This window comes from Megalops cyprinoides, chromosome 20, assembly GCF_013368585.1.
Source record: "Megalops cyprinoides isolate fMegCyp1 chromosome 20, fMegCyp1.pri, whole genome shotgun sequence".
Classification (NCBI taxonomy): domain Eukaryota; kingdom Metazoa; phylum Chordata; class Actinopteri; order Elopiformes; family Megalopidae; genus Megalops; species Megalops cyprinoides.
In genome coordinates this window covers 9,113,189-9,128,689 of record NC_050602.1, presented here as the reverse complement: position 1 = coordinate 9,128,689, position 15,501 = coordinate 9,113,189, and positions in this window count along the sequence as shown.

The window sequence follows — 15,501 nt, the reverse complement described above, 5'->3', positions numbered from 1 at the left end:
GTAATGAATGAATCATTTTTTGATTTAATCTGTTCCTGTGTTTTTAGCAATATTTTATATGTGAGCTTGCCATATTCTTCTGCGAGATATAAATTCTTTCTCTTCGAAACTCGAATCACCCACCATTGTCAAATTGCTTTGCACAAGAGGTTTGAGCTTCGCCATGGCAACTCACCAACACCTGTCAGGTTAGATTCCCTCTTAAAGTTGACATGGCTGAAGACTGACTACAGCTCATGTGCCACAGGGTCAAATTCATACATGGCCTATTAGCTCCACCTTCATGAATATTTATAGATGAACAGACACACCCCTACAGTCCTGAGACAGGCAAGGGGTGAAACTGCATGTAATATTTCAGAGCTGACTGTTGTCTCACTGTGGATGAAGTCATGGCAAATTGAAGTTACGGCTTTGGTTTATCTCAAAGTGTAGCACAGGGTCGACAGCTACAATCTGCATTTGCCACTTCCAGGTTAATTAAGATAAGTGACTCTCTTTCCTGTGGAATCACAGAATTATCACCTGCTATATCTCATATACTCATTAGTCACATGCGTTTCCCTTCTTATCTCTTAAAATATTCCATCCACCATAGAGGCTTCTGTCAATGACTCAACTTTTTTTTATCATAATGAATTATGTGCACAGTTGTTACTAACTAAAGCTGCTAACCACAGTGCCTGGCCTCATGACGTCTGCTGAATCTGTTAATCGACCACTTGTACAAAGTGTGACAGCGCTGCTTCGTAGTATGGGCCTCTTCTGAAGTATCTGTGGTAATCTATATATTTGCTTTCAGGTGAAGGCCTGCATTTGGATACCCATTCAAGCATGCAATACGTATGCGCTAAAATAATTTAAAATGTATGTTTATGTAATATAAATATACACAGACTACAACTACTGATAAACAACTACTCATAAAATATTTAAACCTAAGGAGTGCACGGTATCCACCTTGTTGTGTATTAAATTCTGAATACTGAATACACTTTTGAGTATGAGGCTGGGTGTCATTTCAAGTGGGTTTTTGGTGTAATTGAATGTTTCTGACCTGCCAACCACACAAGAGGGTCCATTTGTTATAGACTGTCTAGCCTTTCAAGAAGGAGCTTGTTTGCTTCGATGCCAGGGCGAAACACAAGCATAGATAAGGGGAGTGTGCCTGTCCGCATTGTTTCTCCATAACTCCAGTGATGTTTCAGACTAATTGTGTTTCACTGACTCAGGAAGGGAAATCTGCATAAGAATGCATAAAGGGAAAATAGCATCAATCCACAAGTGAGGCCAGGTTTACACTAACGAAGGCAGCAAAACCTCTCAATGAGGCTCGTTAAGCGTTCAAATCAAAACTTGAGTTAAATGCGGTTCCGAGAACAAACTGTTTGGAATTCTGTTGGGCATTCTTGAAACCGAACAAATATTGATTTGCTTCAGCCCAAGAACCTTTTATTTATTTATATATTTAAATTTTGTTCTGCTCATAAAACAAAAACAATGTGATCTCTCAGCGTAGATTGTTGCATGGATATGCTTCAGCACAAGGGCTGGATTTCACAGTGCTCTGCTGTGTTTAGTCGTTAGGAGCAGATTTACCATTTTTAGCAATGGTAAAACCTTATCGATAAATGTAATCACTAATGTGCCAGAAAAGGACAGTACAGATGTATTAGAGTTTATTGTAGTTACATGAAAAGTAGAATTAAGCAAAACACTGCTTTGCATTTGTTATCTGGATAGGCTAGGCCAGTCTTGAGGCAGAAACAGGCTGTTGCAGAAGGTGGCAGTTTTTTTAGAGTGGAATTTTCCCACAAACATAACAAAAGAAAGAGACTTCTCTTCAGATGACCCTCGGTTCCCTTCAGTACAGGTTACTCTGGGCCACAGTTACATTCCAGTCCAAAAACATTAACCAAATTCACACAAGAAAAGGTTTCTGCGCCCAAGTGTAACCATACCTACACCATACCCCACTTTTGGGCATATGGCATCTGGACTTTTGAATTTTTAGGTTACATTTGAGTGAAACGCTCAAACTGCTAATTAACTCATGCTTTTCGTGTTTTTGTCTTATGAGAGGAGGCTGAGAGGTCATTTATTTTAGGAATAAAAGCACATTGTTCTTCCATAACCAAGGGGATGGTTAGCTGCTACATTATGGGGGATGATGTTTTTTTTTGTCAAACAGTATTTGTTGTGCTTTTTACCCCCTTTTCCCCCCAGTGCAAATCTCCAATACATGAGCCCACAGCCAGTGACTATTCACACATTACAGCTTCCACAATGCACTTTAGGAGAGGGAGTGCTCATTGACAATAATAATGAAAAATAAATAAGTAAAAAATAGTAGCATAACAACGATAAAACAAGACACCACTAAGATGGATTATCGGGGTACTTTTGAATGTGGTCACAGACGAGGATATTTGAAAATAAAAAAAATGTCTTTATGGATTGCACTTATGTAGTGATCTATTTACTCACGAGGTGCTCATACAAGACTTACAAGTTATTACATTTTTATCATGTATAAATGTTATTCATTTATACAGCCAAAGCAAGTCAATCCAAATACCTTGTTCAAGTGCACAGTGATAGTACCCTACCTACCTGAGAATCGATTCCAGTTACAAGCCCAGCTCTCTAACCGCGGTGCCAGCCTGCCGCCCTATCTGGGACAGACCTGGTGTTGCCTGCCGCTTCTCCTCTGACAGCTCTGATAAGAGACAAATTACTTTCCGGTAGTCCCCAACCCCCTCCAACCCAAGCAGGTGCAGGAAAAAAGCCCACAGGAGCGAAAGGGTTTTAATTGCTTTTCAGTCGTCCATATTCATCTCTGGACTTCAGCCTCTCCTGAGGCCTGCCTGACAGTCCTTAATTTAAAACGGTGGGGAAAAAAGTGGTTGGAAAGTGCCAAAATGTGGGGTAAGTTGCTCTCCAAAACCGTATAAAGTACGGTTTATATTCTGAAAATTAGTCCATAATTTATGTACATTTTTATGCCGACAGTCCCCAATGCACTGAAGCTGTGCCTCAGGATTCCATTTCCAGTTTAGAGACAATCAAGCTTTTTAACAATCTACACGGTAACATTTAGATTTCCTACTTAACCTTTACTTAGTGCAAATTATTAGAGCAGCAATTTTTTTCTGTACAGTATCATTTTAACACTATTGATTGATATTGTTAAAATGATTGCTTCCTTTATTTTGTCCACAGTATGGCCAACATTGTAGTTGTATGAAGTCACTTTACAAGTCACTCTTGGTTATAGCATCTGATAAATGACAAAATGTAAAAAAAAAAATGCAGTCAATCTTATCTGCCTGGTTGGATGCCATTATGGTTATCAAACCTTACCTAATTATTTTAAAAAATTACTGCTGCCCTCATGCATCCAGTACAGTCTTCTTCATACTTTTTTTTTGCATTTTTCCCCCTTTTCACCAGTTTTAGCAGTTTATTTATGTATTTAGCAGTTTATTCATGTATTTTTATGTATTTAAGCTCATCAAGCTCATCACCACTGCAACAAAAGCCACTAAACCCACGTGGGAGTGCAGGGTGAAGCGCCTGCAATCCTCTGATACACATCCATGCCTACCGCAACTATTTAGGCAAACGCTGCTGTTTTTCCATGTAACTCACAGCGGGATATTTACTGAAGCAGTTCAATACCATCCAGTTACCTTTCCCAAGCATACAACAGTGGTGCCCAACCTTAATGAGCCTTAAGCCTTACCACCATACCACACTGGATGGGGCACAGAATTGTATCACTCCAAATAAACTATTTAATTCAGCTACAAATGACTATGAATAGCAAAGAACCAAGAAAACATCAAAGATACTTTAAAGATCATATCACAACGAGGACCTGGGTGACAAGCAGGGCTTTGTGTAATGTAGTGTACAGTATACAAGTATACAGTATACAAATCTGAATATGTGAAGAAAAATGTTACCATACACACCCATTACATCCTTTTTATTTGCAGCACAGTGAACTGGTTGAATGGAATGATGGAATGCCTACCATATTATCATGACAGTTTTATAGCCATGTTAATTTGTCTTTCATTGATGGAGATCCGAATATTATTGTCCATTTTATGTTTATGTTTTTTGCAAAAGGCCTTCTGCTTGAGCTATGCTTTTACCTTGAATAACCTCATATAATATTCATAATAAAAGTGGAGTGTGCCATTATTGTGTATAGTGTTTTTCTGTATATACATTGCACCTGATCTGTAGAAAAATAGCTACATCAATAAAGGATAAGACGACAAGCCACTGTAAAATTAATATTATAGTATAATAGTTATAATGTATTGAATGTTTTGCACAGGTCCTGTGAACATACTGTATGTACCAATACATTTGCACCAAAATGCATGGATGCAATTTATGTGTTTAAACCATAATGAACATAACCCATTATTGCAGTTCAGACAATAAAAATAAATCCAGGGTCTTCAAACACATATTCTATGTGTCTTACATCTTGTAATGACAGTTTTAAAGACCAGATTATTAACTTTTAATGTGCACATATAAAAATGCATCTGAGTGCTCATATTCTAATTAGATATACTACTCCAAATAATTCCACCAACTCTTCAAATTCATCTTTATAGGGTACAAATCGACATTTTGGGCCAGCTGTCCCAGATAAATCCCCTTAAGGTGGTTCGAGAGTGACCAGGGGCATGGACAGATTATGAGGGAGCCATCTTTGTAATTAAAGCTGCTTGGTTCTGATAGGCCTCATTACAGCTGGCTTTCATTCAACCTGAGCTCCACATTCAACCAATTGCTAGTGCTTGACCAAGCTTGAGAGTTGCCATAGCTACTGTAACTCTGTACACAAGCATTAGGAGGTTACTGTGAAAATTGTAACCCATTCTCTACTGTCTTGTCTTGCATGTGAATCCATTGTACTGAGTGTCCTTTTGTGTGTATTGTTCCTTCAGTTAGTGTCATTCCGCTTGCATCTGGGAGAGAGTTACTGGGGATCTGAAAGAGAAGGAAGTAGCATGGGGACATGGTCCAAAAACAATATCAACCATCTCTTCCTCACCAACAGTGACAGAAGTCTGGGATTACTGGGCCTGATGCCAGATCCACTTGGACAATTATCAAATGTAAAAGAAAAGTAATATGTAAAAATGTATTTATTGGCTATGTCCAAGAGTCAAATCTATTTTATTGGCTATTTACTGGCTATATCCAAGAGTGAAATCTATTTTTAGGTGAACTCCTGAAGTGAGCCTCCAACAGCAGCGACACACTTGTATTTTAACAAGCCAGAATCAGGCGGGTGAAGCTCATTAATGGCTAGCCAACTACAATTAAGCAATTACACAGACAGTGACAATAACAATTATCCTGATGTGAAATTAAGTTGGTGAAGTGAGATCTGTGTCATTAAGGTGGTCAGTGGAAAGAGAAATGTTCTTAGGATCCTCAGTTAGACATTTAATCATGCAAACTGACTAACAATAAAAAAACAACATCAATAGGTTTTGGGGGACAGGTGAAGACTCTCAGAGGACATCAGTTTTAATATTTTGAGTTATAATGTAAAAAAATGCAATAATTTTGGTTAAATATGACATTAAGGTGACATTTCAAATTTGTATTTTTTTTTTTTGCATCTGGTACCCCATAGACATTTCTGCACATGCAGATATTTCAGTAAACATCAGAGAATCCACTGAGTCATTTATATGGATGACATGGCTTAACAGCAGCCACCACAAAGCCTTAACCAACTGCCCATCTCTGGCGCTTCAATTTGAGGAAAAAACTTTGTTTGATGAGACAAACATATCACGGCTAAGGACTGCATTCACAGCGATTCATAGAATTCATTCTCATTATGATGAGAAATAGAGTTCATCACGAAGACAAGATCTCTACCAAACTCAGAACTGAAATGATAAAATCGTTTGAAAACAATTAGCTTCTGAGGCGTTTTCTATCCAGGGACCGTGACTCAGAGAGAATGACAAAGATTGCTGTCAGATGATCAGAATGCCCGTTCACCGGGAAGTTCCGACTGAGCTGCTTTTTGGAGGGCAGGCAGTTTAAACTTGTAATGCTTGAGCCACAATGCCTGTGTCCTTCATCAGTACACACGTGTTGCAGTAGCTTCTTCAGTGCATTGAGTCAGCTTTTTGAAACTAATCTGCATCACGCTATATGGCAAATATGTGCCACCTCTGCTTGTACATGACTCAACATGAGCCAACTACACAGAGGCTGCATGGGAATGGGTGCATGCATGCATTTGAAGGTTTAGCAGATTGCTACAGTAACAGAAATCTATAGCAAATGGCTTATAGTACAGAAAGTTAATCTATATAGTGACTTGACTCATGTTTATAAGGTAATGGTAATACTATTGTGAGACCTCTAAAACTATATATTTTTTCATTATACACAAAAATATGGTTTTTCATTTAATCTGTCCCTTATCAATGGAGTAACACATTTTTATGTTTCTTTATTTTTGCAAGCTATCAGGGATAGACCATTTCTATTTCTGCTGTAGGTGGAGCTCACAGGATAACATAATTGCAATCCATTGTTAGTCATCCTTCTCTGTGTAGAGCCACATAATTCCTCTGGAGACCTTGACAAGGTTTATATGGAGAACACTATTACTGCTACATCCCACTTGAACTGTGTGCTTGAAAGTATTGCTGGAGCATAATAAAAATTCAGTTTCAGTTCCAAGAGGGTTTACAATTTCCCAGCATTCTCCATACTTGTGCTAGGTAATATGCAGTTAAAGGTTGCAGTGAATGGTTGGTCATATTTACTGTATCCTGACAGTGGGTTTTTCAGCCAATTCAAATCCCTCCTTATCTTGTGGTAAGTGTTTCATGCCATTAAATTCCTTTTGGTTTGATTAAGAAAAAACTTTTTTTTTTTTAATCCACCTAAAAATATATGTTTTGTATGTCAGTATCGGCAGATACATCTTTTGTGACTCATATTTGTTCTTATTAGTGCAGTCTGAGTCACAGGAAAGGTTTCTATTCTTGTGATCTCACCACGGCCATAAAAAAGGGAACCTACAGTACAATTCGTCTTTTCAAATCCCAGCAATTTTACGCGACCCCTTTTCTTTTGGGAACTGGCGCTTGTCTTCATTAATCTTTCAGGAGGTTTACACTTTGCACCAGGTGACACCTGCCTCTCGGCTCAGGGGCACTGAAACCACCGCTTGTCACTGGCTCCGAGTTGTCGACAGCATGTAATCATTCATAATGTGACATTTTATCGGCAGGACCCCTGCTGTCATTCAGTCTGTGCTGACATTTTCGTCTTGAAAGACCCCATGCTGGGCTCATTGGAAACAACACAAGCGAGCCCCCTTGAAACAGCTTTTTTCTTTTTATTATTTTTTCATGACATTGGCAGGCCAAGCACAAATGGCTAAGAAAACATAGAAGAAAGCAGGGAGAGAAAATAACTTGCAGTATAGGCTATTAATATGGGTCAGTGTCTTGCCGACACACCCAAGAACAGATTATTTTAATTATAAATATTCTTGCTCAGCTGGATGAAAAGTACCTGCCATAAGCAAAAATGACCGGTGTCACCGTTGATCTTGGTGTCAGCCCCAAGCTGTCCAGGGGTTGAAAAAACCATAACACTTCCTCACCCCAGATGTCAGTCAAAGCAGGTGTTATTAGATACATATCTGACTCTAAAGTGCTGAAGAGCAGACGTGCTGGTGCTGTCTGCTCGGAATGAGCAGCAGTTTCTTTAAAAGGCATTTTTAATTTGCACTCAAATGAAAAGTCAAGTTTTCACTCTCCGTTTGTGGAAATGGAATAAGGTATGTCTCCATTCATTTGGCTCTGTTTTATTGCTTTTGGCAGTTTGTAGCCTACCGGATTTCAAATCAAGGTGTTGTGGGAAGAAAAAAAAAGGTGATTTAAAGTCAGCAAGTGTTACTGGATCTCGGTTTCATTCGGTTTATTAAAATTTCCAGCCGCCAGGTTGCAGCATGTTCCGTTTGCAGGATTAGTACTGATGCCCTTCTGGCAACTGCACAACAAACACAAACACTTCTTTCTAAAAGTAGCCAAAAATACAAAGCACAACTTCTTCTCAACCCAGATACATCCACATGGGGCAGGCAGCCCTTGTCCTGGTCTGCCAGAGATGTTTCCGGGTTTTTTTTTTTTCCATCTGAGATCTGCATTGCATAATTGGATTAATTATTACTCTAAATTAAGATAACCATGTGCTTTTGGTGCAATATGAAGCATCTCCAGCATATGGTTCCCTCCATTAATTTAGTATTGTAATTGATCCAAGGCTCCCGAGTAGCTCATTGGTTAAGGCACTTGGTTTGAGCACAAACTGAGGCCTGGGTTTGATCCCAGCTGTGACATGCTGGGATCATTCCACCGAGGATAGGGGTGGGTATGTCAGCTGGGGTTGTTCATCCGACACATCATGTACCTGCAAGCTGGTTGGATGGTGTCAGCGAAGCCATTACTACCTTCCATTACTATGGGTGCTTAGCTCACTGTAGTACGCTAAGTGACTTACATTGTGAAAAACAGCTTGGCATATGAGTACATTGGAGTGTTGCACTCACCATGCCCCATGCCCCATGCATGATCCAGGGCACTTTGCAGTGACAGAAGTCAACATTCAGTTGGCCATTCCAAAAATAGGGGTGCAAAAACGAGACTGTACTCTTTGCACTCACCAACTGCCCTGAGTTCAAAGTAACATAAACAACCCCAATGGAGACCCAAAAACTAAAACAAAATTTCAAAGCAACATCCCTCTTGTCATCTGTACCTATTGTCACAGTGTTCCAGACTTTAAACTTCTGTGAACATCTCTGGTGTGATCTGTGCACCATGGGAATGTTCAGCTATTATACGCAAGCAGTCACTGAAGGCAAAAGTCCATTGTATTCTTTGTTATATCTGAAACAAAAAGAGTGGAAAAATACCTTTCCCAGAAAAAACAGGCCAGATAAATAGGACACCCTGTATACATTAACTTAGTTAGACAAGAGCTGCTATAAAACTGACAAGTGTGACTACAACATGTTGTTGGAAATGACAGCAAAAGACAACAAAAAGGGACAGTGGATTCAGTTGTTCCAGTGGATTCAGAAACACATGCTGTGAATTTAAGTGTATAACATGAACTGATATAATATGTAGCATATGAAAGACACAGTTGGTGGAGTGAATACCATATGCTTCTAACAGGCTGTGAACTTCCCACAGGTAAATTAACTGGAAGGAAAGTTTGCTTTTCACAACGTATTTTTAATGATGATGTTTCCCATAAACAGCAAACATATTCACTGTTTTTCCACCGGTAAATATAACTTCACAACCCATATTTATGAATCTTTGCCTTGCGATATGAATAGTTTACTCAAAATTAATGTGGAGATCTCTCTCACAAAGCACCTATAAGCTTTAATCTATGACCTGTCTTTTAGGTGGTATTCATAAATTGATCTGTTGAACTGTCACTGTCTGCTAATTACCGCAAAGCAGAAACAGATGTGGTAATCCCTGATGAAGACCATTGTTCTGGGCAGACCATAAAAACACAGGTCTAACAAAACAGCTTCCATCATACGGTGCAACACAGCCAGTATGGTCTTGTGTGACTCCTGAATGATTCATTTTTGGCCAGATACAACATGCTAACAAATCCCACAACAACTGTAGTGTTTAGGGACAGGGGAGAGATTTTTGTGAATAAAGATTGCTTGCTTGACACTGAGTGAAGAGCATTTTTAAGACAGAACACAAATCCAGTTTGAAGCCCTGGGACATGACACTTAAAACAAACAAACAAAAAAGTTAAATATATTCAGTCTGTACTTTGGAGGGTAATTCTGCCATGTGTCATCTGAAGTTCATAAGGTGAGCTAGCTATGCTGACATTGAGAATGAAATGCCTTCAGCCTGTCCTTCAGTACCTACAGAAGGACTGTTAACCCAAGATCTTTTTCTCAGGTCTTTTTAGGTTCAACACCATCACCTATAACAAAGGTATTTTTCATATCTAACAATAATGTTTATAATAACCATCCATTTTGTGTGGGATGCTCTTCAAACATAGCACTTCCCAAGAAAAAATAAATGTGATATTAAGAAGAAGATTTAGAAATTTAGATTTAGAGATTTAGAAAGATTTAGAAACATCAATAGTCCCTTTTGTAGACACAAAGTCTTAATGACCATCTATGCAGAAAAGTGACCCATACTCCAGAGGCATACAGAAAAAGTGAAGTGACGCGCTTTAACACTTCTAAAACAGTGTTGGAGGCACATACAACAATGTGGAATGTTATCCTGAGGTCTCTTGATAGCACATGCCGTATAGAGCCCTAATGCAGACATATCGAGCCTTAAATGTGTTTAATAAAATCTTAAAATTGGCTGTAAAAACAATTGGTAGCTAGAAGGGAGGCTGCAATTGGTGTGACATGTGTCTTCTTTGCTCTGGTAAGAAGTGTTACAGCAACATTTGGGACTACTATGGCTATTTATTCATGGAAAAATGGAGCCACAATGCCTAGTTTAATAATATTGACTTTTTAATACTGTTGCAGCTCACACCACAGAAAAAAAAAATTAAATTAAAAAAAAAAAATCTATATATATATATATCATATTATGGGGTCTTTAAAAGGACGGCAGTTGAATAAATGAGCTGTTGAAAGGGTGCACGCGGCAGCATGACTGCCTCAGGCTTAGCACTGCGAAATAACACTCAAGTGTAGAGGAGAAAATTACTTTGTGGTCTTTTCAATACTTCATGCACATTATTGTGCTTAATCATCACCAAATGACTCTCAATAAACATGCAATTAATGTTTTGTAAGCGTGCTATGGGCTGTGTGGAAGGTTTTTCAACGGGTTGAGTGCTATTGCATAGCACTCCTGCCACTGGGCTGGGGTTTTAGGTGATCTCCCTCACATGCACATTCTGTGAGTTGTGGAGGCTAGAGACGGTGAGTCTTAGAAGCTGTATACCAATCTGTTAGTGTGGGAGTGCCCTGCATGAATACAGGGGTGACAGAGAAGGCTTCAGAGCTTGTTTGATCACACGATACAGGCAGTAGCTCTCGAGGAATCCTCTCCACAGCCAAGCCCATGCCAGGGAAACCAGGTGTGGCGTTTGATGAGTGTGTGGTGGAGATTGCCAGGTGATAGCAACTGAGTTTCATTGTGCTTGATTATGCTGGCATTTGAATGCCAATGTTGCATTAACAATCCAACAAGCCACTTGCACAAAAAACGGGGGTACAAGAATTAAACCATAATTTCAAATCAGCATCAAACTTGTTTGTGCATATTGATGCGGTGCAACACGCTTTAAACACCTCCTCCCACTTCACTGTCTGCAATTTGTGCCACAGCATGCATAGTTAACCCCACATAGAGGAGGCTGATGTTAGTAGTGTGTCTGCATAACTGCATAACTGTGATAGGGTCTTCAGAGTGCTTAGACTCACAAAGAGATATTCAACATTTTTCATGGTTGTGAAAAATAGGCAGCAGGGAAGGTTAAGCAGGACTCCTCAACCAGATACAGCCCAATGTCATGCGGAAACCTACAGTTGGATTTTTTTTTCATTGAATATATGTGGATGTACAAACGTCAGCTGGAGAACTGTAAACACTCCCAGACAGACCAGAATGGGAGAATCTCCTCCTTTCCTTTCAACACACATAGAATACCATGGAGAAGTTTGGATGAGCTAACTCATGGGTAATCTTGGGCTATTTAAAGATGAGAGGGTCATTCAAACATTCTTTCACTCACCACTTTGTCAGGAAATTGGTGTGCTGTGATTTTTTTTTTTCTCTTTTTTCCAACATTGGTCATGCCCTGTAATCGTATTGCTTAGTTTCTTAAAAGGCATGTCTCAGATTGTTGCCTCTTGTCAAAATTAGTGACACACCTGCTTCTGGCTTTAAAATCTGAATTGACAGCTGGCAGCATTAGCTGAACACACTGTCACTGCCTCTCTCTCCTAGTAAACAAGCTTCACACCCATTGCTGAACAATAATGCTTAAATTGTGATTTTTTTTTAAATTGGGAAACGTTGAATATCAAGTAGAAATGAACCTAGTTATTTAGAGAGTAGCCTAATGTATTTACAGTAGTACATTTTTGACATTCAGTAAGTCCTCAGTCAATGGGCCATTACAGTGAAAATACCTTTGGCAAAACAGCACATCCCCCATCTTCCTGAACGTTAAGACAAATCATGTAGATGCATGTTTTCCTTCATTCACTTTTAGTGCATTTTTGTTTGCCTGCTGATGTTATACAATTGATGCTCATTGCATTCAATGTTGAAGGAATCCTTTAAATATTCTACAGAGGCTTGCCAGTTATTGCTTTTCAGGCTGTCAATCCCAAGTCTCAGTCTGCTAATAATATAGGTATTTGATGAATGAACACTACAAACCATTAACCTGTTTACACAATTGGGAAAATACAAAAGGGCAAGAGAAGAATCTTCCTTTCAGCCAGCATTATCTATGTCACCATAAGGAGCTTGGCCTCCCCCCCCCTTCCAGTAATGTTTAGAGTTGTAAGGTACATTTGGACAAACAGCACATCCCCATCTCCCTTAATGTTTATCAGTACGTAAGTGGTTATCCACAGCATTGTGAATACTGATTACCCTTAATCTTATGTGAAAGCTCCCATGTTGTTAATTACTGATAGCTTTAAATAGAAGTGCTCCTAAATTCTGCAGGGATTATATTAAGACTGTGCATGTACCCATCTTTTCTTCCATTGTTTATTGTTTATTAAAAGAACAAATGAATAAATGAATGGTTATAAAGGTAACAATTGATTGATTCTGAAATTAGATTTTGCAGTCAAATGGATTATGGATTTATGTCTACACCACCCATAATAGCTGGTATAAAGTCGACAAATCCTAATGGCAATAGTGGATGGTAATTGCTTTAGACAGTACTTATTCACATACTTATTTACATTTTGCCACTGGTAGTTTGTTGGCTTTTTATTTCCCTGATGAAACCATATATATATATATATATATATATATATATATATATATATATATATATATATATATATATATATATATATATATATATATATATATGGCCAAAAGTATTCGGATGCCTGACTATTACATTGTAATGACATATATGATATATGAATGATATATATATGAATGATATATATATATATATATATATATATATATATATATATATATATGCATTAATGTGATATTATTTTCAAGTGTATATTTAATATTTACTTCTGTACACATTTTGAGCAGCCATTGAATCATTTGTCAGCGATCAGTGTCTTTCTACTTTAAACAACGAGAAATGGTTGGGCCATACCCACGCAACATGCAAAGACAAAAATGCGTGTTCTGTCTGTATACAGATGGGTAGGTTGACTCTTGTTTTCTATCAGGTTTATTAAGTAACCCCTGCTTCTAAGAGCAGATAATTTTGAAAATTCCTGTCCATTTCAAACTGGATTTTTTTAACCACAGAAACAGCAGCGACTCTCACTCATTCACCTCTTCACTCTTTCACTCACTCAGTTTCAATCACTGAGTAACATCTGCATCCAATAGACTGCAATGGCCAGTAAGGCAGCTGTTCAATTTTAACGAAGGTGTGTTGTTGTGAAGTTTGAATCGATCAATGAACAAATTTAAGCCAAAGAAGCTAACAGCTCAATTTAAAACTCTAGCTTTAAACCTAGATTTGATATCATTTTTTTGTCATTGACAGCATGTGTCTACCGACAGTGAATAATTCTGAAATCCACAGTCTTGCTTCGAATGAGAAAATGTTCTTTCCTTTCCCTGGTTAACCTCCATTTAAACGGAATAGTCCCTTCACCTGTTTATGTATTCACATATTATACAGAATGGTTCAAAACAAGTTCATCTGAAAACCCAAGAGCTATTTACACTTGAAAAACTGCTTGTTGCCCAAGGCCAAGAGACACTAATTAATGCAGATTTAAATGATTACAGGAATTTTGCCCCCCGGCTCTCTGTCCTCCTCCACACTGTCTCAATTTACCGTAAGCTCGGCTCAGCCCTCCAACACCAGAACAAATGCTCTAAACCAGGTGCTGTCACACCCTGGACAACCACAAGGCAATGTCCCAGACTGCTGTGCCTCCTCCCAAAATAACGATGGCCTTAAAATAAAGCAAGCACATTATTCCAGTAAGCCTTGTGCTTTATGAACATGAGCACACATTTGTCATAATGCTCTACAGGCTAGGCAGGAGCAGACAGTTCACTAGCAACAGAACAGAAATCAGGGAAACCTCTTTTGGTGGTTGATCCCTATAAACTGAGCTTAACCCTTAAAAAATTGGTCAAACCTCCCTAACTGTTGCTTTCACATGTCGCACTCTTGCACTGTGGAGGAGGCTGTCATCACAGAGAAATTGGGCATTCAGGTACTGTGTCTCAATTCATTTCTTTTGCAACAGCAATGCAAAAACTACAGAAACAGAAAAAGGCAGCACAAACAGAGGCTTGCCAAACTTCACACAATCACAGAAACTCTCACACAATCACAGAAACTCTCAAACATTCACAGAATCCCTCACACTTGAAGACTATGAGAACAGACTTCAACAGAAATGTGTGCCTCAGTCAATGTGTGAGACTTGGCAAACCCTGCAAACGTATCAAAGAGTTGCACACATTTGGAGTGGGGACTGATATGGTGTAGTAGACACCAGCCTGTTCCCACAGATTGAACACATCAGGCCAAAACTCTGCCGTAGTCCTTGAAGGCCCGTACATCACACTGGAAAATTGGATGTATTTGAAATAGAGCTCATGGGAAAATATGAGAAGCAGGGTGCCAAAATTGTTAACCTAATATCAGATATCATGATGGTGGTTTCTTTGTGGGGTCTTAGTAAGGGTAGTTATCCAATATATAATATCGGTCCCTTCAAGTAATAGCTCCAACTTTATTTGTTAACTAAATTACTTTCCTATACCTTTTTCTGGGGCAGTTATGTTATGAATTGGAAACAGAGGGGTTGATTATGGGAGTTCATTATACTACAAGGCTGCCCTTGATCTCAGACCAGGCAGAAACACAAAAAGATCAGCTTTTATTTGGTATGGTGCCCTTCACAATCCGATTTTCACAGAGTGCTTCAGAGTGCACTATTTTAAGAGCGGATCAAAAACAGAAAAAAAATTCCAAGGAATACTAAAAAAATCCCCAAAAGGAAGTACCTATATGTTCCATTTCATATTATGTAGGCATTGCAAAAAAAAAAAATAATAATAAAAAAAAAAATAAAAAAAACCTGAAAAAAAAACCTACCTATCTAATTTAAATCTACTTTAAATCTACTTACTATGTTATTTCATTTGGCTTCAGGTCTGGGAATCAGTCCCTTGGAAAGAAGCTCTTTTTGAAGGTCACTGACAG